This window comes from Protopterus annectens, chromosome 8.part1 (genome assembly GCF_019279795.1).
Source record: "Protopterus annectens isolate FY-2018-M chromosome 8.part1, PAN1.0, whole genome shotgun sequence".
Taxonomy (NCBI): domain Eukaryota; kingdom Metazoa; phylum Chordata; order Ceratodontiformes; family Protopteridae; genus Protopterus; species Protopterus annectens.
In genome coordinates, this window is record NC_056742.1 from 225,135,194 (window position 1) to 225,160,413 (window position 25,220).

Genomic DNA, 25,220 nt, shown 5'->3' on the forward strand with positions numbered 1-25,220 from the left:
ATGCACACACACACACAAACAAGAACTCTATAATGAGGCACACGCACAGACCAGAATTATAATAGAGCATGTATTTGGGATGCTCAAGTCATGGTTCCAGTGCCTGGACACATCCAGTGGAGCCTTGCAGTACTCACCAGCTACATTTACCCAAATTGTCATCGTATGTGCCATGTTACACAATATGATCTTGTGGAAACAGCTGCAGCAGGAACAGCACGGGGCAGGGCCACACAGCCCCCCAACCATTGCCAAGGCATGCACAGGCACAGAGTGACTCAGAGGATGAACAACCTGAGCCTGCCGCAGTAGGCAGAAGGAGGCAAGCCCAGTATGCCATGGCCTTGGCAAAGAGGCAACACATAGCACATACACTGACACAGGAGGGACCCAGGGAATAACACCTCTCTCTGTCTGGCACATACAGTAAAAGGGATGTCAAACATGACACTACCTGTGCTCAACCATGTGTAGGGAGTGTACTATGTGCATCCAACATAGGCAGCCCTGCAGCACCACCCTCAATAGTGGGACACCCACAAGGTAAGTCCCTCAACCTACCAATTGCCGAATGGAGTAGAATGTGTTGTTACCTGTATCTATGGTATGGATGTGAGCATGTAAGGGAATTGGGTGGCTGAATGGTATGCCAGCAGATAGTAGATACCTGTAGTGACACCATGAGATCTGTAACAAATACTGGTGTCATCACAGTGACCAGTACTACACAGGATGACAAAACCCATTAAAGGAAATGTGCTGGGCCACATGTTTGTCCATATGACTCACACATGCCAGTCAGGGAGGTTCACATACCCAACGACAGTCTCAGGCAGCAGTACAGATGTAGACAAACACAAACAAAGACTGTGCTATGGCCTCTGAATGATGCCTATGGGTAAGCACCCCCCCCCCCACCCAGGCCTATACAGGCAGACTACAACAGGTCAGGCAGTAGGATGTTAGTTCTGAAGGGTAGGAAGTCAGAAACTAATATGTAGGTCAATCTAAGATAAGACCTGTAGTACACTGATATGCCTCTATTCAGCATGATAAGTTAGAATACAGAATGAAATAGAGTACCTGACATACCAGTACAGTCATAGCAAATGTGTACAAGTGTCAGGTGTGCCCCCCAATCCTGTGAAGAAATGTAGAAATAGTCAGGTGTGCACCTCCAATCCTGTGTAGAAATGTAGAAACAGTCAGGTGTGTCCCCCCACAATCCTATGTAGAAATGTAGTAACAGTCCGATGTGCCCCCCCACTCCTATGTAGACATGTAGAAACAGTCAGGTGTGCCCCTTCCCCCAATCCAGCATAGATAATGTAGTAATAGTCAGGTGTGCCCCCACCCAACCACTGTGTAGAAATGTAGAAACAGACAGCTGTGCTCCCTCCCCAATCCTGTGTAGAAATGTAGTTACAGTCAAGTGTGCCCCCCCACAATTCTGTGTAGGAATGTAGAAACAGTCAGGGGTGCTCCCCCCAACCCTACTTAGAAATGTAGTAACAGTCAGGTGTGCCCCCTAACCTATTTAGAAATATATTAATGGTCTGGTGTGCCCCCCCAATCCGATGTATACATGTCATAACAGTCAGGAGTGCCCTCCCACAAGACTATGTAGAAATGTAGTAACATGTATGTGTAGGTACAATACCAATGGAGCACAGATGCACAGAGATGGCCAAGGTAGCAGGATAGGTTGTAGCATCTGCACAATATGCAAGTATGTGTGTGTTGGGTTGGTGTGCGCCTCATATTGTGTGAGAGTGGTCAGTATGTATGCATGGTGAGGTAAGACCTGGTGGCCATTGCACACTACTGCTGATGACAGGGATAAGTCCTCACAATTGCAGTGCCAAAGACAATACCCACCAGTATAACACATGCTAACAGTAAGCATTTGTAAATGTATGGTGGTAATATGTGTCACCATCTGAAAGACTGACATGGCATGGCTGTTGGGCTAGATATACAAGCAGTGCACAGGGGGAAGTACCCTGGACATACAGCATATATTATGTCACTGTGAAATGGAGACACCCTTGTGATGCATACAGGTATGCATCACATTATCTGGTCCTGTAGTAGGGGATACCGGTGTTGTCTACCCAAACACTTGCAGATCATAGGCAAGGCTCAAATTCTAAACCTACCACCCTAGAAAACAAAAATGGGAAGAAACTGAGGGTAATGCTGCTCAATGCCAGAAGTCTAAATCTCAAAATGCACGCACTAGAGGCCCTTCTCAGTATGGAGAACATCGATGTCTGTGCTGTAACTGAAACCTGGTTCAAGGCTCCTGAGAGCACCCTGGCACTATTAGGTTTTACCTCATATCATGCGTTCTGGCCCCAAAACCCAGACCACACCACAAAAGGAGGGGGTGTATCCATATTCATAAAGGATACCCACACCTCCAGGTTGGTGGCAATGCACGAAGCTTTGGAAACCATCCAGGTGCAACTAACCATAGGCAAAACTGCTCTACAAATTGTAGCATGCTACAGGCCACCCTCTCAAACTCAGGAACCCCACACAGCCTTCCTGAAGACACTGGAGGGTATAAATGTATCTCCAAACAACATCATATTGGGTGACTTCAACTACCTGAATATAGACTGAGAACATTACTCAAGCCCTAACTTTCTAGCCCAACGGTTCCTGGAGTGCATAAATTCAAATGCCATGGAACAGCTAGTCACTGTTCCCATGAGAGGAGAAAATATACTAGATCTCATTATCACAAACATGGGGACAAAATGCTCCACACCGGAAGTATATCCCTCATTGGTGAGATCTGATCATAAACTAATCTCACGGGAAATCCACATCCGCCCACCCCAAACAAAAAGACCACAGTGAAGAACTTCTCTAAAGCAAACTTCACACTACTCAAGACTGGTGTGGTATCCTTCAAGGCCCCTGAGCCAGTGGAAACCACAACCCAAGCTGTGGAAGCCCTTACAAATGCCTTCTATGAACACCTCCAGGACTGCATGGATCAGGCAATCCCAAATAAAACCAAGACTCTTTCCACAAAGGGCAAGCGTCCAGTCTGGTGGACCCCAGCCATTAACAAACTTTACAATAAGAGGAGAAAGCTATTAGATGATAGAACAAAATCCATAAAAGGGAAGTCACCCCTGATCATTATTAGTAAAAAATACGAGCACTCATAAAATCAACTAAGGCCAATTTTGAGAGAAAAATTGCCATGGATTCAAAGGACAATCATAAGGCCTTTTTCAGCTATGTTAGGAACCTGGGTGGAAACTCCCAGATATGCTCAGAATTAGTCCAAAATGATACAAAAATCACTGAACCCACAGACATTGCCAACATACTGGCAGACAGGTTCAGTGCAAACTTCACCCCCCCTCTCCCCCCCTAAAGGAGTGATAACTATCCCAGCAGAGTGTAGCCTCCCAGACATTTCAAATGCGCAGGTGAAAGCTGCTCTCTCTAAAGCTAAAAACACAGCATCAATGGGACAGGATGGTGTCCCCAGCTGTGTGCTACACGAGCTAAATGAGGAATTAAACCCGCACATAAGGCAGCTGTTTAATCTCAGCCTTACCACAGGATACGTGCCCAAGGAGTGGTGTACGGCAACTGTGGTCCCACGCCACAAAGGCGGTGCCTCTACGGACCCTGGTAATTACCACCCCATAAGCTTAACAAGTCTATTCTGCAAAGCTATGGAGAGGATCATAATGAAGCACATAAACATAGATATAGGGACTTGCAGACATTGGACCCGACCCAGTTTGGCTTCGTCAAGGGCAGATCATGCCTTTTGAACTTGTCGACTTCTTGAAACAGTCACCAAGGCCATTGATGAGGGAAAGGCAGTCCATACAGCCTACCTTGACCTTGCAAAGGCCTTCGACACAATACCCCACTCGGGTATTGTAGAAAAACTTACCAGCTTAAATGTAAACCCATATGTCACAAGATGGGTTGCAAACTGGCTTAAGGACAGAACCCACAGGGTTAGAGTTGCTGGTGCTATGTCAGACTCCAAGCCGGTCACAAGCGGTGTCCCACAGGGCTCAGTCCTTGGCCCCCTATTGTTCAGCATCTACTTCTCAGAAGTACAAGCCAACATGGGAGGACTATGGCTGGCAAAGTTTGCAGACGACTGCAAACTGGGCGCCATAGTGGAAAGTGCATCGGACACGGATATCCTTCAGAAGGGACTCACGGAAACAGATAGCTGGTGCCAGAGCCATGGCCTGAAGTTAAATGCCAAAAAATGTATAGTCATACCCTTAGGGAAAAACAAGGTAACCCCAAGCTACCATATAGGTGGCAATCCACTAAGCACAGAAGAGGTTATCAGGGACCTGGGGACCCAGGTTGACAGTGGCCTTTCTTTTGACATTCACGTTGCTAAAGTGGTTAGAAAGACCTTCTACATTGCCCACCTGATCATGAAGGGATTCACATCCAGATCTAGTGAGGTCATTGTTCCCCTGTACTCTTCACTTATCAGACCAATGATCGAGTACAATGCCCCATTCGGGATGTATCGCACCCGACATCTGCAGCAATTGGAGAGACCCCAAAAGTTCCTCACCAAAAGGATAAAGGGACTCCAAAATCTGTCATATGCTGCCAGATTGAAGAAACTCCAGCTCTATTCAGTTGCATACCGTCTGCTCAGAGGTGACATGTGCCTGACATACAAGGCCATGTCCAACCTGGAATTAATGGACATGCTCCACCTCAAAACATCCAAATCCACCAAAACCACTAGAGCAAGTGACTTAAACCTTAGCACGGATATAAATAGGACGTGCTGGAGGGATAGATTTATCACTCAGAGACTCCCTATGCTGTGGAATAAAATCCCAGTCCATGTGAGGCAGAGCACCTCACTGGCTCTGTTCAAGAGAAATCTTGACCTGTGGATGGGAGATCGTAGGTTTATCCCGGGAATCATCTCTGTGTCACTGCTGGACAGAGGCACAACAAACTAATGGGCACAGTATTTTTTCATATAAGGGGTGGCGTAAGCCACAAAAATTTGGGCTAGGCTTATAAATGCCTTAGGGCAGATAGCCTAGTATAAACCTATGAACCTATGAACAGCTGATGTACCTGCACATGCCAGCATAACTGAAATTCCCAATGCATATCTGTGTGTTAGATGCAAGTATTGTCCATAGCACACATGCACCCAGTTCATGCAAACACCACCCACAGGTACCTCTCTGGTCGTATCCCTGCTGTGGGGAATGGGTACAGTATGACCCCACCTGTATATGGCAATAGCAAATGAATGCAGCATGCAGTGCAGGTGTCCCATGCAGGTGTGTAGCTAGCCATAGGTAGCACCCTGACAGCATCCACACCACCTAAACAAGACTGATAGAAGGTATTGGCATGAACACCTAGCACACTTACCCTGTCACCCCAGGGGAATATACTGTATGGAGGTCTGAGACTGTATGACTGACAGAATGCAATGGCCTGCTACATCTGGCCCGCATCAACACCTAATGGCCCACAGACTTCTGCTAAGGGCCTGTGTCTCACATGTACTGCCAGTGCATGTTATGTCATGGACACCCAAATAACAACATAACACACTCCACATAAGCCATATGCAAGGCCATGTGGACAAACCACAGTAACATGTCCACCATGTCCCACTGCATGAACTGTGGACCAACACCAATACACAGCTGTGATGGAGTGCTAACCTTAGGGAAAGTATCAGAGAATGTATGCATAATGTACGGAAGAGGATAGAATAACAGAGGGGGGTGGGGACACGGGCAGCATGGAATGTGCAAGGTCCGACACAAATCTGTGTGCACACACTATCCCTGGCTGCAAACACAAAAATGGGTGGCTACATACCTGCCCATACACCACAATAGGGGTAATGTCCTGACTCATGTCCCCTGCCTCTGGGTAACCTGTGTGAATCTGTACAGCTGTGAGGTATTGCCACAGCAATATAAGGCCATACTGTCATGTCGATGGATGTACAAGTATAGGATCCTCTGCCAGCACTATACCAAGGTGCTGAACTGGATACACAGACCCAGCAAGTGTCTGCAGCTCCCCTTCCAGAATGGCATAACTTAACATGAATATGTAGGCATTTGCCCACAATACTGCACACAGCTGCAGTCACCCTTGTCTGCCAAGACATCACTGTGAACAGGAATGTTCACCTGACAGAACATGAGGACAGAAAACATCACAGTGTATAACAGTACACATGTCTGAATATCTCTGCCAACAGCATTACCATGTAGCTGAAGCAGCACAGACAAAATCACCTGCAGTACACACTATTCCCTGCACACTTTGTCCCCATATTGCCAAATGATCGATGGATACTCTGCAGAAACAGTTTTCTACCTTTAGGTGTACAACACAAAGGTCTGCACTGGAGTACAAACTACCTGGAATCGATCCACACAAGCAATACAAAAGGGCATACTGGGCATGCTCACACACTTAGAAAAATGAAGGCAATGTTAGACAACAACATACTGAAAGGTCATACTGGGCTTGTTGACACACAAACAAATAAAGCCCATGTCTGCAAACAACAGTGGACCATACATATCTAGGAGTTGCATATGATAGTGCTGACACTCCTCAGTATGCACCAGTCATGCTTTGCACACACAGTGGATAGGAATACAGACCTATATCCAAGGACAACACACTATAATAAGCCAAAAGTAGACGTACATAGATGTGTAGAATAGAGTGAATGTGACAAGGAGCCATCCAGTATGAGGCCTGTCCCACCCAGCACACAGTCTAATGGCTACAACCACATGATGTCTAAATGTCACTCACTGTACACATTAGCCACTGGTATCCATCAGCATTACAGACTATGTGGTGCAAGTGTTATCTGTGCAATATGACTGTACAAGGAAGTAGTCATCTGGCAGCTGTATACATGTACCTGTGGAATATAACTCTGCATACGCCCGCCTGTGGTGTGTCAACCTGTAGATGAATGGGTTATGGCCTATGCACAAACACTGCCCTCCCTATAGCCCTACTATGACAAGCCTGCTGAGGTCATCCACTTTGAAATACACTTTTGGGAAAGGTGTAGCCCAGTAATCTCTGGGGCACGTCCTATAACTGCGTACTGCTGTAGTGTGATAAACTAATTAGGTAGGAATTCTAATCACAGACATGACAGCTGTGTGTGTGTGTGTGTGTGTGTGTGTGTGTGTGAGTGAGTGTCTCTGTCTGTGTAGAGAGCAATGCGTTTTAGGCTAGTCACACCCACTACAATTCAAATGCCCTACTTTGGCAAGGCGGCTGATGTCATTCACTGTGAAATACACCTTTTGGAAAACCATACCTCAGTAATCTCCATGGCGCATCCTATAACTGAGCAAAACTTGCCAACGCCCACACCTTCGATTCAGTGGTAAATAACAGCTCTAAAAATCCAAATCCGCTGTAGCAAATGTACCAAAATCCGCTGTAGCAAATTTACCAAAATAGTCACGCTGAACGCCAATAAACGAAAAATAAAAATAATTTATTAAGCCAAACAACTCAGTGTAGCTTTTCATCGGCACTCTGCACCAACTTCTTCAGAATTTAAAACAGAAAACTCGCGCCATTACAATGGCTTACATAAATACATTAAAACTGAACATATGATCGACATGCCCCCCTGCTCCTTCCATCTAATTTTAAGGTACTGCGCTCAACAAACATAACTTTAAAATGACAACGATCGCTGCCTAGAATCTGAAATTAAGATTTATGATAGATTACCTCTACTAACGATGTATATGAAAAATATGGAAAAACATATTCTATACATGTGTATCTATTATAAATTGATATATTAAAAAAATCACAAAAAACATTTTAAACTACATTATTACAAAATACAAACATTTGAATGCCCACTCTATCTAAGGCTTAAAAAAACAATGAAAACTGCAACTGAATTACATTAACTTATTATCACTTGTTATAACAAGCTTATTTAGCTGCCAAAGCCTCAAGGGGACATAAGCCACCATGAAGGATAATGTCCAGTACTACAATAATAGGATATGCCCTATCTCTCTAAACTTCTCAGTTTGAGAACACTACTAATTGATAGCATGCTATTGAGGCCAGGATAGTGATAAGCCTCCAGTTTTAACTGCCACATTAATTCTCTGAATTCTAATCTCAGAGATTCCGAGCCACCCCTCCCCCCCCATTCTCAGAGCAAACTTGGTCTATCACCGAAAAGGTGAACTCATGACCAGGGTTATCCTTGATGTGCTTTGCCAAGGCGTTTTCCATCTTCTCCTTCTTCATTGCGTACAGGTGTTCATACAGCCATTCCTGTAACTTCCTGTCCATCTTGCTGATATAAAATACAGGACAAGACGAGCATTGGGCCAGATAGACTACCTGATTGCTTGCACAATTATATCACCCTTTGATCAAAAACTTCTTGTCCTTTATCAAGAAAAATGTGCCTGCTTTAACAAATCTGCAATATTTGCACATGTTACATTTGAACATCCCAGATCTTGAAGGTATGTTCTTTACTTTCATTTCCATGATGTTCTTGATATTTGGACCTCTCCTGAAGGTGACTTTAGGCTGAGGATTCAACCCAGGGGTCCCCAGCGGATCTGCCAATAACAAACACCAATTCTTCTTGATGATTGACACAATGTCCTTAGCATCCAAATTGTAGGAGATGATAAGATTACAGTGGTACATACCACTACTATGATCGACCCATGGATGTATGACAGACTCTGACTTGGGATACCCCAAAATGGGTTGGAAATGACCATTAGACCTCTTTGACTTGACTTCCATACATAGGTCAACAATGAGCTCCTCTGGATACCCTCTACACAAAAAGAGATTTGATATGAACCTACACTCATCATGAAAGTCACTTTCTTTAGAAACCATTCTGGCCTCCCTGACCAGTTGGCCCTTGACTATGGATCTCTTCTGGTGGGCAGGATCGTCACTGTCAAAATGTAAATAAGAGTTGGAAAAAGTAGGCTTTTGATGAATTCTGCCTAGGAAACAACCCTTACCTTTATCCTTGAAAAGTTCCACATCCAAGTAGGCTATCCTTTCTGTTTCGAAAGATGAAGTAAATTTTAAAAATTCAGTTGACCTGTTGAAACTGTCAGCCAAACAATATGCCACCTCTTGGTCACCCATGAGGATAATAAAAATGTCATCCAGAAAGCGTGTATATAATGTCACCTTTTCTTGGATGATGGTGTTAGAAAAAACAAATTCCTTCTCCCAATGGGCCATCACCAAGTTGGTCACACTGGCCCCACAAGGCGACCCCATTGGGACTCCCACTAATTGGTGAAACCATCGTTTGTTGAATGAAAAAAAGTTACACATTAGGATGATATCCAGGAGCTCACTAACCATCGAGATCTCATCTGTAGATGCTTGTTTGGAAGTCATTTCTAATTGAATCCATTCAACTGCCACACCATGAGGAATAGATGAATATAAATCAATAACATCGATGGTTAAGAAATGACTATCTCCACTATAGGGAGTAGAACCCACCTTCGCCATAAATGATCAAGAATCTCTTGAGATATGAAGTTCACTAGTCACATATTTTTTAAGGATTGAATCCACCACTTTGGCTGCTGCATAAGTAATACTCCCTTTAGCACTCACTAATTGCCGCATGGGTGGATCCTGGATATTCTTATGGATCTTGGGATTCCCAAACAACACCAGGATTCTTGGTGTTAAAGAGAAGATGAAATTGAACACATCCAAGTCAATCACCCCACTAATGAACACATCCTCATAGTAAGAACGGACCTGGGTCATGCTTCCGTTCAATTCATTTTTCGATACTTCTCGATATGTATCAGAGGAAAGAATGGCTAATATTCTATCATTGTAGTCTTCTACATCCATGGCGACCAAGCCGTCACCCTTATCCAGTTGCATGAGTCTGACTGATGAACAACATAAAACATTTAACAGGTCCCTTTCTTTCTTTGTGATATTAAATTTAGCTGGGCGTTTCGAGTTTAATAAAAAGCAAATGTCCAGATCACACATTTGCTTGAAAACTCCCAAGGTGGGATGTAACGGTGGGTTGTACGTACTAGGGACATAATGAGGTTTCATTGACCTGGACTGATTACCCAACAAGAGAGAGAGATTAAGCTTCCTCATAAAGAGCTTCAAGTCCAAAATAGATCTTTCCACACTAGCCCTCCTAGAAGGTACAAAAGACAGCACTTTGGCCAAAACATTGATCAAGGGTTGTGGAAAAACAAACTGGGAATAATTATAAATTTTGAAATCCTTCCCCGTATTGTATACTACTTCGTAAGCTGTAGATTGGGGGGGGGGGTGAACAATCATCAGCACCCCCGATTAGTGTCTCCTGGTTTTGTACCTATTTCACGTCTTGCAACTCGATGCTTCTTGTGGAGATGAGGCTTGGACCTGAAAATTTGCCCCTTCCAGCTCAGGAGTCTGGTTTACCTGATTGCTTTGGGGACCAGAAACCTCTCTCCTTCCATTCAAATTCTCATTCTCAGGGCTCCTAATTGTAACCCCGGCCTCTCGCTCCCGATGTTGTAATAGAGGCCTTTGCTCTAGTGGCTCTTACCTGGTATACCTGTGGAGGAAATGTTTGTTAACACTAACTGTTTCTACACATACTCCCAGATTCTGGGTTGATGTTGTGCACATAGCTGTCCATCTCTTTCTGCACAGACTCTGGCCATGTCTTGTCCACATGCAAGTGAACTGGGACATATCTAGACTATTGCCCTCTTCAATCTTTAGTGACTTACCACACTCTTATTCAGGCTTTCCTACACAGTTATATTATGTGGCACAGTGTGGGTGATAGTGATCAGTGATACATTATTATTCAGAGCAACTGCAGCACTCAATTCCATACAATACCAGAGTAAACAGTACCAGTACAGTGTATCAAGGTTTTTATTTCTCGGCACAGTGTTTGTATCCAGCGTACCTCTGGGAGCAATGTTTGTTAGCACTACCTGAATCTTGCACACAAAGTACCAGATTACACATTAGTATTATGCACATACATCTCACTCTTACTGTACACACTCTGGCCACAGCTTGACAACATGGTGGTGTAGATAGGACATACTTGGCTTATTACTCTCATAACAGTTTCAGGAGTTGCTAGAGTGACATGTTTGTTTTCATAGATGTGACACAATCAGTTGTATTCCATGTTTGCTGCCTAAACATATGGGATCATCACACAGACTTCCCAGGGGGACAGGGTGGCATGCAGCAGATATGGGCCCATATACTGGACATTCTGGTCTTATCTGTACAGTTGTGGGGTATGATTCTGTATGCAGCCTACTTCCACTCCTAGGATTCAGACCACAGCTGTGTCTGCTACAACAGACACTGTCCATCAGACTTGTGTGCACTATATAGATATTGCTGTTTATCTCCTATCTACTTTCTGTCTTATAATTCTCCTGTGGTTTTGCATTTTGACCTTGTATTACAACACTCTTATACAGGATTTCCTAGACAGTTATATTTTGTAGGACATTGTGGGTGACAGTGATGAGTAATACCTTATTATTCAGATCAACTTCATCAGTCACAATTCCATACAATACCAAAGTAAACAGTACCAGTACAGGGTATCATTCTTGTATTTCTGAGCACAGCGTTGGTATCTGACAGACCTGTGGGAGAAATGTTTATTAGCACTACCTGAATGTTGTCACACACAGTACCAGATTCCACATTAATATTATGCACATACATCTCACTCTGTTACTATACACACTCTGGCCACAGCTTGACAACATGGGGGTGTAAATGGGACATACGTGGCTTCTTCTTCTCATAAGGTTTTGGGGAGTTGCTAGTGTGTCAGCTTTGTTCTTATAGATGTGTGTCAAGCTGTTGTATTTCCTGTTTGCTGCCTATACATCTGGGATCATCCCACTGATTTCCCAGGGAGACAGGTTGACGGGCAGCAGATATGGGCCACTTTACTGGATATTCTGAACATATTTGTACAGTTGTGAGGTATGATTCTGTTTGCAGACTACTACCACATGGCTTTGTTTGTTAAAAATAAGACAGTTCACGTCTCAGTTGCAGGTGCTATTCAGATTTTGTTGTCTGCCTTTTCACTGTTTTCTATCTATGTGTGTCTCAGTTGTACTAAATGTCCTCTTGGGATTACACCAGTCATACACAGGCATTCCTACACATTCTATTTATGGTGCACAGTGTGGATAACAGTGCTTAATACAACAGTACTATTAGATGATTGCAAATCTACATTACCATATGATATCAGAGTATACACATGCAGTCCAGCAGTTAGACCTTTATTGTCAGGCTATTATGCTTTTATTTACATACACAGTATATGAAACTCTTCCTGCCATATTCTCCAGTGAATGCAGTACTTGCTTTAAACAATACAGGTTTTATACAGGCTATTAATTTACTAATACTTTTAGATTTATTTCCTATGACAGTACATGCAAGAGTATTACTGACCTGCCTCGCATTGCAACCTCTCCAGGTGACTTGCATGGGCCTACTGGTGTGCAGCCCACTCACTTGCACCTGTGGAGGACATAAGAGGAATATTTAGCAATACCATGATATATATGAGCTGGCAAGTATTACATACATAGTGGAGTGATACTTACAGCTGGGACAGCCCCTGCCATTCTAGCCTCTTGGATCCACTGCTCCAAGAGGTCCCCCTTAAGCCACTTCAGGTCGGCATAGTGATGCCTGACCTGCTCACCAGTTCGGGTATGCCAGTGGCACTGGTGAGGTCATGGGCGAGACGGTCCCAGGCTTCTGCCTTATAGTGGGAACCCTGCTACTGGCCCTGCAGCAGTCTCTGCTCATGGTCTTTGACAAGGAGTCCTACCATGACTCTGGACTCCTGGATGCACCAGCGCTGTACCTGGAATTGTCACCTTTTCCCTTTTCTGCCACTGTGCCTGCAAGGGGAAGTTACAACCAGTTATGAGATGTAATCCCACCTGTTGGGTTAAAGTAGGGCCATTTTCCTGCACTTTTCCATTATTGGCCCATTTTAAAAAGGCTAGGCTATGGGCAAACCTGCTTACCTAAGGTTGGCATTGTTTAAAGGGGTGTACCACTGGGCACATTGAGTTAGTTGGCCTACACATTGCTTGCACCTCCTAAGCTGGCCTGTGCAATGCTTAGCATTGCTAACATTAGACTTTGCATTATATTTTCATTTTGGCATTGATTTCTTATTAATTACATCTTATATATATATGCCTGGTATCCATGATTCATGGGTACGTACACTGTATGGGTCCTTGTGTTTTAATGGGGACTTCAACACTATATTACAATTACACCTCACATCTGGTTTTACTGCTGTACTCCAGTTCACATATTTATGTTATGTAGTAGGTTGTAGAACATATGACTGTATACTGATTCCTTTCACAGGTTCAGTCTGATTTTACTATAGTGAAGACTTGCTTGATGATACCTCATTTTTCTGTACTGCTGTGATGGCTTGGTGGTTAGCTACAGTGACTATAGTGTATAGGTTCTGGGTTCAAGACCTGCAAGGCTGTTTATTTTGTTGCTGGGCAGAACAAGGGCCATTGAATACAGAGTGATTAACGCACTTTTGAGCAGTTGTAAGTGGGTTTGCACGAGGGTAAGCACTGCTAACCTCCAGTTAAATATGCATACAGAGAATTAGCTTCAGTATTGCTTAACCTATGTGTGCATTGCTTACCTCTGTGCAAACGGGCTTAAACTCACTTACTAGTGCTTAAATATGCTTAATACTGTTTATTGGTGCTTACAATTGCTTACTAGTGCTTACTCCCGCTTACAGTTGCTCTGATTTAGACAGTAATATCTCATGGGTCTTGGGAAGGTGGGAGATTTGGAAGCTGTATGAAGTTGTCATTCATTACACATTTTATCTTCCATGTGTATCCATGATTCCTGTGTTCATATACTGTATGGGGCCACATGTACTTATCTGTGGACTTTGCAATGTTATGACACTGACACCTCACATGTACATTTAATGCAGTACTCAAGTTCACAAATGTATGTTATTTAGTAGGTTATGCAACTAAAATATTGGTCATAATGTGATTTGCCATGGAAAATGGAATGTGCTGCAGTGGGACTCGAGCCGGGAATGCCTGCTCGTAAGGCGAATGCCCTGCCCACTACACTATGCTATGCTGCTTCATCTGCATTTATCGTCCTTGCTATCCTCTTCAGCCATTTAAGCTGCATTAGCCATAGCTAAGAAATGGGCACACCCAGGCACCTATGGTTAGCATTACTCGGATTCATAATAAAAAAAAATAGGTTTGTTTATTTGATTTGTATTTACTATTGCTGTTGTATATGTGGGGGAATGTTGCTGGGGATATGCGGACACCTATGAGCAGTATCGCTCATTCCTTTGGCTTTCTGCTGCTCTTCATTGCGAGGGCATGTATATTCCGAAAGCTCTGCTCTCAGACACGCCCCCTGCACTCTTACACGCTCTGTGTAAGATTAGGAGCTCAGGCAGTGTGCCTTCTTTAATATGCATGGCATACTGCTGTCCTGCTCCTAAACAGCTGCTTCCATGCAGGACTAAGCTAGTCCTACACGGAAGATTAGTAAATACAGGAGATTATTTTAAACCCATTTTATTCTAAACCATTATCATCCTACTCTGTAGTCATAAATGAATATTCATATTTGTATTATATGTCTCTAAGTATCTTTTTTACAATATAAATTTGGATCTTTCTTTACTATATTTTTTCTATACCTTACTATATTCTTTTTATATATTATAAGAAAAGGTTAAAAAAAACATGGGACTGACCTTCTTATAGCCAAATCATGTTATTTTGTCTTGTATTAAATTTCACCCCTTTAATGCACAAGCATTCATGCTTATAAATCAGTGAATAGTCTAAGACTTTGACATTTTCTTATACCAATATGCGGCATTTAACATTACTAAAAGATGTCTGAGGTTTAAACATTGTGATCAAAGAGTTTGTTCGTAATTGTCTTTTAAAATTAATTTGATCTACAAGTACTCATCAGTTGGACATGTAGGGAAAACAAAGCATTTCTAAATTATTCTGTTCATTGCACCAAAAACCAAATCAGAATAATACAAGAATACCCTGTCAGCATGCTACACAAATGAGTAAAATATTTGGCTTTAATATTATCATAACAGATCCATTTGTCTGTATATTCCTGATTGAAATGATGTGTGAGGAAATTATGAAAGATATGCAGCATGCATTCCTGAACAGTACAGTGATGTCCATCTTGGGATAACACCAATGCACATCCATGGGTAAGAGACACATCATTAAATCTAGAGGCATGAATTCATGATTTCATAAACAAAATATTGAATTAGCAAAGGAGCAAAGACGGAAATTTCAGGCATGATCTTAACTTCATAATACGAATATTCGAATACTGCAGTGTTGTGTTTAAATATATGAATTCCAGCAGAAAGGGAACCTTTGCTGCTAAAAACAGATTGAACAGTAACCTCTTCAACTGGTCAATATCTGTTTTACTTATGAACATTAATACTTTTATTTCACAAACAAAACCAAATATTATCATATAAATCAACACAAATTAGATGAGTTATTAAATTGTAAAACAGAAGAGCATTTAACTGTTATGCATAAATAAGCTAAAATAGGAATGTAGGAACTGAATTTAAAACTAAATTAAATAAGCACATTTTTAAAAAGTCGGTGTACTGAAACTCATACTTTCTACATGCCATAGTTGTATATTACCAAAAAAGACAAAGTAATTGGAATACAAAATAAAATGGGTAAAATAAAAAAACAAAACAAAAAATAAAATAAAATGAAAAAAGTACTTTGACTGACCTTAGTGTTAAACTACATTGATACTCAAATAACAAGTGATCCCAGCTTGATTTCTAGCATTAAGCATTAACTACTTGTCTAACTCTTCTATTCTATAAAAATCTGTGATGACCACCTTTCCATGGATATCATTTTAAATGGCCTTCCACCAAAGAGGTGAATTTCGTGAAATCTGTACAACTGGCAAAATACTTTTGAAGTGTATTAATGAATGCCTTAGCCTGAAGGACGTACATGTGTTATTATAGATGTTGGGACATTGTACACATCATTTTCAGGACACTCAAATTGTCACACAGTGACCATGGGGTCACATAAGCTATTAAATTAGAACTGTAATTGTAATTAGCATTTACAGCAGTAGTCTTGCTAGGACAGTACAAGTTTATGTGGTGCCCACTGCTGCTAAATCAACAGCAGTGACAAACATGGCAGGGATACATGACAGAGTGCAGCTTAGTAACCAAGCATGCATATTTTGTATCTTGATTATCTGGTAAATCTTTTAAATTTGCATCCCATTTGTTGACAGATGCAGGCCTATCACCATCTTTTATTTGCATTTGATCATCTCAGTATCACCAGCGGGATCATCCAATTTTAATAAACATTATTAATGTTTAAAGAAACTGCAAATACATTTGGCATCACATTAGCAAACCGTACATGCGCAATATAGTGTTATAGTCTCTCAGTGCTGTGAAAACAAAATGCTAAAAAGTGCCTGTATGAGTGGAAGCTTGTTCCGTCTCAGTTAAATTCAAAACCTACAGAATAATTACTCCTACCCTGCCACCATACATACTAATCATAATTTTCCAGATTTTTCTAATTTGAGGGAGAGAATTTAAATTTTATTTGAGCTCTCTGAGCTCATTATGGCAGCCTCTGCAATGATTCCCCCCTTTGATTAGTTGCTTGCTGACAGAAAACAAAATAAAAGTGTATATCACATTTCTGATTAACATAAGTCCCTCAACCACGTTTGCCTATTTAACAATGACTAAAAGTGCATGCATTTTGCAAATATTGTCTTTTGAAAAGTATATTTATCTCTGAATATTTAGTGACATTTTTATATCTAGACTCAAGCCTGCAGAAATTGAGGAAGACTTGATCATAATCTGAAATTAAGATTGTAATATAACTATCTTTAATATTGTCCTTGTTTAGAAATTCAGTTAAGCTTTTAACTCTTTCATATGCATTTTTGTGCTTATGTAAAATCTTCATGAAATCCCATCCTACCTTATAAAAATTTGCCACTAATTCAGTAAATAAAGGGTTACTTTGAATACTGGACATTATAACAGCAGGAGTTACATGGGCCTAGATCCCATGCCTTCTTCAGAAAATTAAATTGTGTCAGATCATTACTTCAAAGTAAACTTTTTCTTCTTTTCTTCTCAAAATATTAGGGCTTCCAATACTAAAAGAAACTGCAAAGTCATTTGCATAAACTTTTGTCTGAACAAGTATATTATTCGTTATATCTTAAATATCCCTAAAAATACATCTCATACTAAAATATTTATGCACATTTTCACTAACAACCTCTGTGCAAAGCCTGTCAATATCTGTGCCTTCGTTTAGTGAGCAATTCTATCAGTTTTATCAGATCTTAAGTAAAAACACCATGAGCTGAGGTTAACCTATAGAAGTGTATAAACTGATTCATTATCCCAATGAGCTTAATATATCTGAGGGCTTAGTACATGCAAGAAGGTACCATTAGCAACCATAGGTTTCATTTTATTTTATATAAAAATGCATTAGGCTTTCTATCAAAGAATGCCTCTGCTTCTCAATAGTCTATTTTATCTTCTTAAAAACAAATTATAAAACAAAGAGGTATTGTACTTCTCTTGATTCATCAGTGAAGTCCATACAATCTTATATTCTATTCCACAGTATAAAAAAATAATCAATAAAGCGGGTATAAAATAATGTCTTTTTAAAATAACTTTCCTGTATAGTCGTAACAACAATTGCAAAAGACAGGGTCATAGCATCTCCACTGCTACTCCTTTTAATTATTGCTACATTTTGTGAATAAAAAAGTAAATAAATAAAAATAAAAGGTGTAGGCTAAAATCATAACAAGGAAGAAAAAAAAGGCAAACCAATATCACAGTAGTGAGAAAAGTTATGACTTGATAAAAATGTTCTTAACCATGACAGTAACTGGGCTTTGTGATAGAATGTAAAGTAACACCTAAGGTTGCCATCAGCAGAGCTCATGTGAGCAGCATAGTGTTATATTCTCTCAGTGCTATGACAAAGTGTCAGGAATCCCTATTATACCACTGGTAAATCTGTACATTTTTATTTAAAATTGCATCCGCAAATATTCATATGGTTTCAGCTTTGCCCAGTTTGTCAAATCATTGTGTTGAAAGGTTATCATTCTCATTTATTTGAGCCCTTGGGATCCCTAAGAAAAATACCTTTTTTCAATGATGAAAAACTTTATATCATAGATGTCAATTACATGACATCATGACTGCAAAATGTCCAGTAGAGCCTTGATCAATACCTTTCATTTTCAAGTGAAATTCTCTGTTAGCAGCTGCCTTTATAAGTGGTAACAATAGAGATCAGTAACATCAGCTTAGATTTTAATGAATCTTATTTATAAGAGCATTACCTCACCTTTTTGCTTTAAAGTATTAAATGGATAGCTGTTTTGAAACTATTCGAATTTGGTACCTTATTATATGACAGTTTGCATCTAAGTGTTATAGGTGGTTCTGCCATTAAACTCCTTATTTTTCATGCTAAACTACCTTCACAATACAGCAGGACTTTGAATGTGAGGGGGTTAAACAGACTTGTTATATACGCCATTCTTAAAATTCCAAAAGTCAGTTATTTAAACAGAAACTCATACTTAAAATCCTGGTGTATAACTTCAAGTTAATCAAGATATGCCAGGGATGAACTCATATTGTAGGGATAAAGAAAAAATGTATTTTAAGTCTATTCAGTTGCTCTTTGTTGAGAGGACATGAGTTGGGGTTTATATTGTAAGATAGCTACCAATAAGCTTTATTGCTGATCTGTCCTCTGGTACTTCTTTCCTCTCTTCTGTGAGCATGACCTTACATTAATTCATTTCTCAAATGTTGTCTGGAGAATAGTATTTTCATCTCTGACTAATTTACTGTACTTTTTATTGCTAGACTCAAGTTTTCTGAAAATGAGGAAGACTTGATCATAATCTGAAACTAAGATTGTATGTAAAGTAACTATCTTTAATAATGTCATTGTTTAGAAATTCAGTCTAAGCTTTCAAATGCACTTTTGTGCTTAAGTAAAATCTTCAGGAAATCCCTTCATGCATTACCAAAATCACCACTGATTCATTAAATAAAGGGTTGCCTTGAATATTGGACATTTGTATAGTAGGAGATATGTGGACCTGAATCTTATCCTGTTCTCAGATCATTACTTAAAGTTAGGAATCATTTTCTTCTCAAAACAATTCAAATTAAACAATCACAAGAAATACTTAGTTTATTAAAAACAAAAAGAGTTACATAAAGCAGAAGTCATTTTCCTGACTTTAGCTTCAACTACTTTGAGTACTCAAATAACTATTGAACACCAGAGTACATCCAGCACTGATCCCTAAACAGTGTCACGCAGGTGCAGCTATACCATAAACAACTATCATCAAAACTGCAGTCACATTTGGGTTTGCAATGCATCTGTAGCCATGTTAAGAAATTTGAGAGAAAGACCCACTGCTGAGAAATCTGCAAGGGGATGGGATGCAATCAGCCATGTCTTTGCACCTGTTATTGACTAAGGAAACAGATCATGTAGAACCAAGATACATTTACATTCCTTTCATTAAAAATGTGTTTACCACCCTTTGTTAAAATATGTATACTTACTATAATTTTGATTGAACAACTCAGAATTACAAGTCAGTATTGTCTATTTTTATTAAAAGCATTAGTACTAAAAGAAACTTCAAATGCCTTCAGATATGCTGCTGTTTGACTGAAGTTTGTATCATCAAGGGCTCTAGCAAAACCATCTAAAATGTATAAATATTATGTTGACCTTTCCACAGCAACCTCTACAAACAGTTATAAAAATAATCTTACATGTACCCTCTGGCAATAAACAACTATTTAAGCTTACCCAGACCTGTAGCAAAAACAGTTTTTTGAGGTTTGCTCAAACAAGGGTATAACTAAATTAATAATCACACTATCTTTACTAAACCTAAGATGGCTACGAAGTACAAATAGATGGTAAAATAATACAAATATTGAAATGAAGTACTAAAATATATAGTTAACACATGAAATATTTCTATGGTAATAGAACACAAAATGTTTCAAAGAGAAAATAACAGCTATTTAAATAACCATTGATCCCCAAGATATAGCCAGCTTTGAGCCTTAACTGACATTTTAATGTCACTTAACCTCATGTGTAGTTTGACAAGATATAAAACAAACAATATTTTTTTTTTTGAAAAGTCAAGTATTTGATCAAATAAAATAAAATTGTTCATAAACACAGTATGAATTATTCTGTCCTCCTGCTAACACAGGAATTGTCACTGCTTAAAATGTAATGTCATGATCCGTTATTTCAGAATAGCATGGATAGCTTCCTTTTGCAGTTATAGTCATGTTAAGATGGGAACATCCTCTGATGAAATGCATATAATGGTACAAGAAGTTGCAGGGATCCTTGCCTACAAACTAAGTGGTAACTACTACACATATTTTGTGTCTTGGTTTTCTTGCTAATATTTTAAATCTGCATCCCATTGTTTAACAAATACAGCTTTATCACCATCATGTTTGAGCAACTCAGAAAGGCCAGGCAGGATCTTCCAGTTTTATTTTATTTTATTTAACATTTGTTTACCAGGAAAGTCTGACTTGGAACAAAGCCAATTTTCAGTGGCTGCCCGGGGAGAAATGCTCCAGATGCATGTCTTTGTGACGTGGGAGGAAACTGGAGCACCGAGAGGAAACCCACACGAACTCAGGGAGGACATGCAGACTCCACACAGAAGGCAATCTAGCCAAGATTCGAACCAGAGAACCTCTTGCTTTGAGGCAACAACACTACTGCTGCACCACTGTGTCATCCATTTTACAAACTGTTATATATTAGAATGAGCAATATTTATTTATTTATTTTATTTATTCTACATTTGTTGACCGGAATAGTCCAACTGGATATATGTCCATTTTCAGCGGAGGCCCGGGGAGAAAAGCTCCAAGATAATAATACACCTTGAACATTTAGTAAATGCTAGTTTCAAGCAGATTACATTCATAAACAATACCAGCATTTAGCACATATAGTACTAACTTATTATAAAACACTTTACAAAACATAACATTATTTTCAAAGTTAAATATGCATAACATTACATTCAGGTTTAAGATACATTGAGCAGCAGTTATACAATTGACCCTTCCTGAAATGGTGTGGTAGAAAAAAGTTAAAAGTAGTTGAAGGTAAGGCAATTATGTAATAGTGAGGTCACTAGTCGGGGTTAGTGCAAGGACATAACCAATGAGTTTTGAACTATTTGAGTTTGTTTTTGAATTGAGTTAGTGAGGGTTCTAGGGTAAAGTCAGCTGTGAGTCTGTTCCATGTTTTTCCAACAGAGTTGGCAAACAAAGAGTCCCAGCTGAGTAGTTGGATTTGTATGTTTGAACTAGGAGTCTAGTGGATGATTGCAGTGGCCAGGTGCTGGTGTAGAGGCTGATAATATTTTTTAGTGCAGGGGCCAGGTGCTGGTGTAGAGGCTAATAATATTTTTTAGTGCAGGTGTATATTCTGGTTGGTAAAGGACTTTATATGCCACTATTAGCTGGTTGAACTGCAGTAGACTAGGCAGTTCAAGCCATCCTAGGTGATTTAGGTTGTGACAGTCATGTGTCCGGTAGGTTGTGGCAGTAGCAAATCTGGCAATGTAGTTATAGCAGGATGATAGCTTATTAAGATCTGTTTTGTTTAAGTTGGAGAATAGAGGGGAGGCATAGAGAAGAGTTGATAGTAGATGGGAATGGGAAATTGCAGTTCTAGCAAGTGGGGTAAGGAAAGGTTTGATTCTGTAAAGAGAGAGACATTTTTTATTAATGGTTTTGATAGTTTGACTGATATGCACATCAAACTTCAATCAACTATGACACTTAGTAGTTTAGTTTGGGCTTCTGGAGAGATGATAGTGCCATTGTTAGTGGTCATGTTAAAGGATAGCGGGGGGTCCTGCATGTGGAGGAGAAGAGGAGCAGCGTAGTTTTGTTGGGGTTTAGGATTAGATGTTGATTGGAGAGCCATTTTTCCACTGTATTGAAGGTATTTTGGGTTAATGTGAATAAAGTAGCTGGTGAGGTGTCAGAACAAATCAAGGTGGAGTCATATGCATATTGAATGCAGGTAGCATTTGGGATGAGTGAATGAAGGTCGTTGATAAAGATGGAGAAAAGAAGGGGTCCTAGTATTGAGCCCTGGGGGACTCCTAATGTGATGGGTAGGTAAGATGATAGCTTATCCTGCCATAGGACTGCCTGTTGCCTGCCCTGCGGGTAGGATTGAACCCATTGGAGTGCATGGTTGTTTAAGGAGAAGGCCTTCAAGGTATTTATAACCATTTTGTGGTCAACCATGTCAAAAGCTTTGGATAGATCTAGAAAGAGTGCACAGGATAGTTTGTTATTATTGCAGTTGTGGTTAGTGATGTTAAAGAACGAGAGGAGGGCAGAAGTATTACTATGGTGTGGCTTAAAGCCATGCTGAAAGTTGGACAACAGCTTGTTCTGTGTGAGGTAGTGCATGAGCTGTATGTGTGTGGTAGTGCATGAGCTATATGTGTACACACTTCTCCATAATTTTAGCTAGAGGTATCAAGTTGCAGTGTGTTTACACATCTGTTTTTATCAGGACTTGTTGTTTGTCTTTTCGGCTTTTCCCAGTTAGTGGCCACCACAGCGGAACTCCAGTCCGCTAATGATTGGCAGTAGATTTTTTATGGTGCCGAGTTGCCAGCCCGACACCCAACTTTCAGTGAAAGCACTCCCATTCACGTATGTCTTTTGGAGGCCACTCAACCATGGGGAGGACATGCAGACTCCACACAGAAGGCACTCCTGCCGTGAATCAAACAGGAGTGCCTCTGTGAGGCAACAACGCTACCGCTGTACCACCACATTTATTTCAGGAAGGCCAGTTGATAATTCTTTCCATCTTCAAGGTCTAGAAGCATTACAAGCAATACATAAATATTTGTATATTGTTTCATTAAAAACCTCTGGGCATAATGAATTCACACAGTTTTCTCTCCACCCCCTTGACATCGAACAACTGTATGAGTTTAACCAGCTCTGTAGCAAAAACACTATAATTTCAGGATAAGCTACCTAAGCATAAAAATTTGTCCCAGTCCCATTCAATAATAGTAGTTGATGACCTTTATTAAACCTCCATAAACATAACTTATTAACCAACATTTATTAATTACAACTGAAACATAGTAGTTGATTAATCACAGCATAAACATCCAGATTATGTTAATCAGGACAGCATGACCTCATTCATCCTGACCTAGTAAGCAGCGTCCATAACTCCACTCACTTACTTTACTTATGAAATAGTGTCCCACCACTCACTTCATTTACCATTTATTTAACTACACATCCAGCCCAAATAAGCACAGTCCTTACATCTGCTCACTTATTTATTTGCCAAGCAGTGTCCAACTGCTTACTTTCCTTTTCCAACTCATTGAAATGAACATCCAACACCAGAAGAGGAACAGAAAAGGGCAAGCGTGCCCCTCCTCTCTGCCCTACACAGACGTATGAAATAACCACAATCCCCACTACTCCAAACAGAGGGAGGGAGGGTGGGTAGCAAGTTCACTTCAAAATGTGACTCTTTATCCAGTTACACTTGCATAAACCCCTTAAACCCCTCCCTACCCTTACCTCATTTCCTCCCAGTCAACCCTCATTCCCATTTTAACCCTTACCTCCTCTTTATGCTCTTAACTCCCATTAGAATATATTTAACCCCCCTCCAATGAAGATGTCCCTGGGCAAATTGGTTTATTACCAAACCTCATTTGGCCTGGTCCCCTTCAATAAGCATATCACACCGAATGACATTTGATGAAATTTATTAAACTTCCATAAACATAACTTGTTCACCAACATTTATTAATTACAACTGAAGCACAGTGGTTGATTAATCACAGCATAAACATCCAGATTATGTTAATCAGGACATCGTGACCTCACTTATCCTGACCCAGTAAGCAGCGTCCATATCTCCATTCACTAACTTTACTTATGAACCAACGTCCCACCACTCACTTCATTTACCATTTATTTAATTACACATCCAGCCCAAATAAGCACAGTCCTTACCTCTGCTCACTTATTTATTTGCCAAGCAGTGTCCAACTCCTTACTTTCCTTTTCCAACTCATTGAAATGAACATCCAACACAAGAGGAGGAACAGAAGAGGGCAAGCCTTCCCCTCTTCTCTACCCACCAGCCTGACCAGGCTGTTTTCCCTCTTTCCTACCAAACTTCCAACAACCTACCTGTTCATTAAAAGGTCTTAATCCAAGCATCATTCAGTTTACTCCATCCTCTCTAACCATACTAGATATGTGTCAACACCTCCCAAAACCCTATCACATAATTATCCAAAGTGACCAATTTTCTAAATGGCTGAAATAAAACCCCGATCCCGCCTAATGCAAAAATTGCCAGCCATAACCTCATAATATAGCATAACCTTTGTGTCTTAACTAAACTCTTACTCAACTACCAGTAGTAGCTTCACAATGATTCCCAAGTCATTCTTTGCCAAATGCACCACCAAAACATTAAACCCACAAGAACAATTGCACCATCATGCCTAACTGCAGCCCTGTTTAATTGCCCAGTGTACCTATTAATATTCAAAATGAAACTTCCTTCCCATCAATATTGAAGTAATAAACATGTTCTGACCAACAAACCACCCTCTGAATGACTGATAACCTATATCCATGTCGATACCTACCCAGTGATCCACCAGAATGCTAGGAAGTCTAATGCAGCCTGAAATAAGGCCATGTAACTGACATGCCATCATGCCCATCTGCAACTTACTTTTTCACCCAACAGATCTACAAATAACTAAATGAAAATTATTTTTATAACAGATGAATTGCATAGTTATTCTGGCAGGGTCTATATCAGAACATCGAAGTATTAAAACTTTGAATGTTCTGATATCGAACA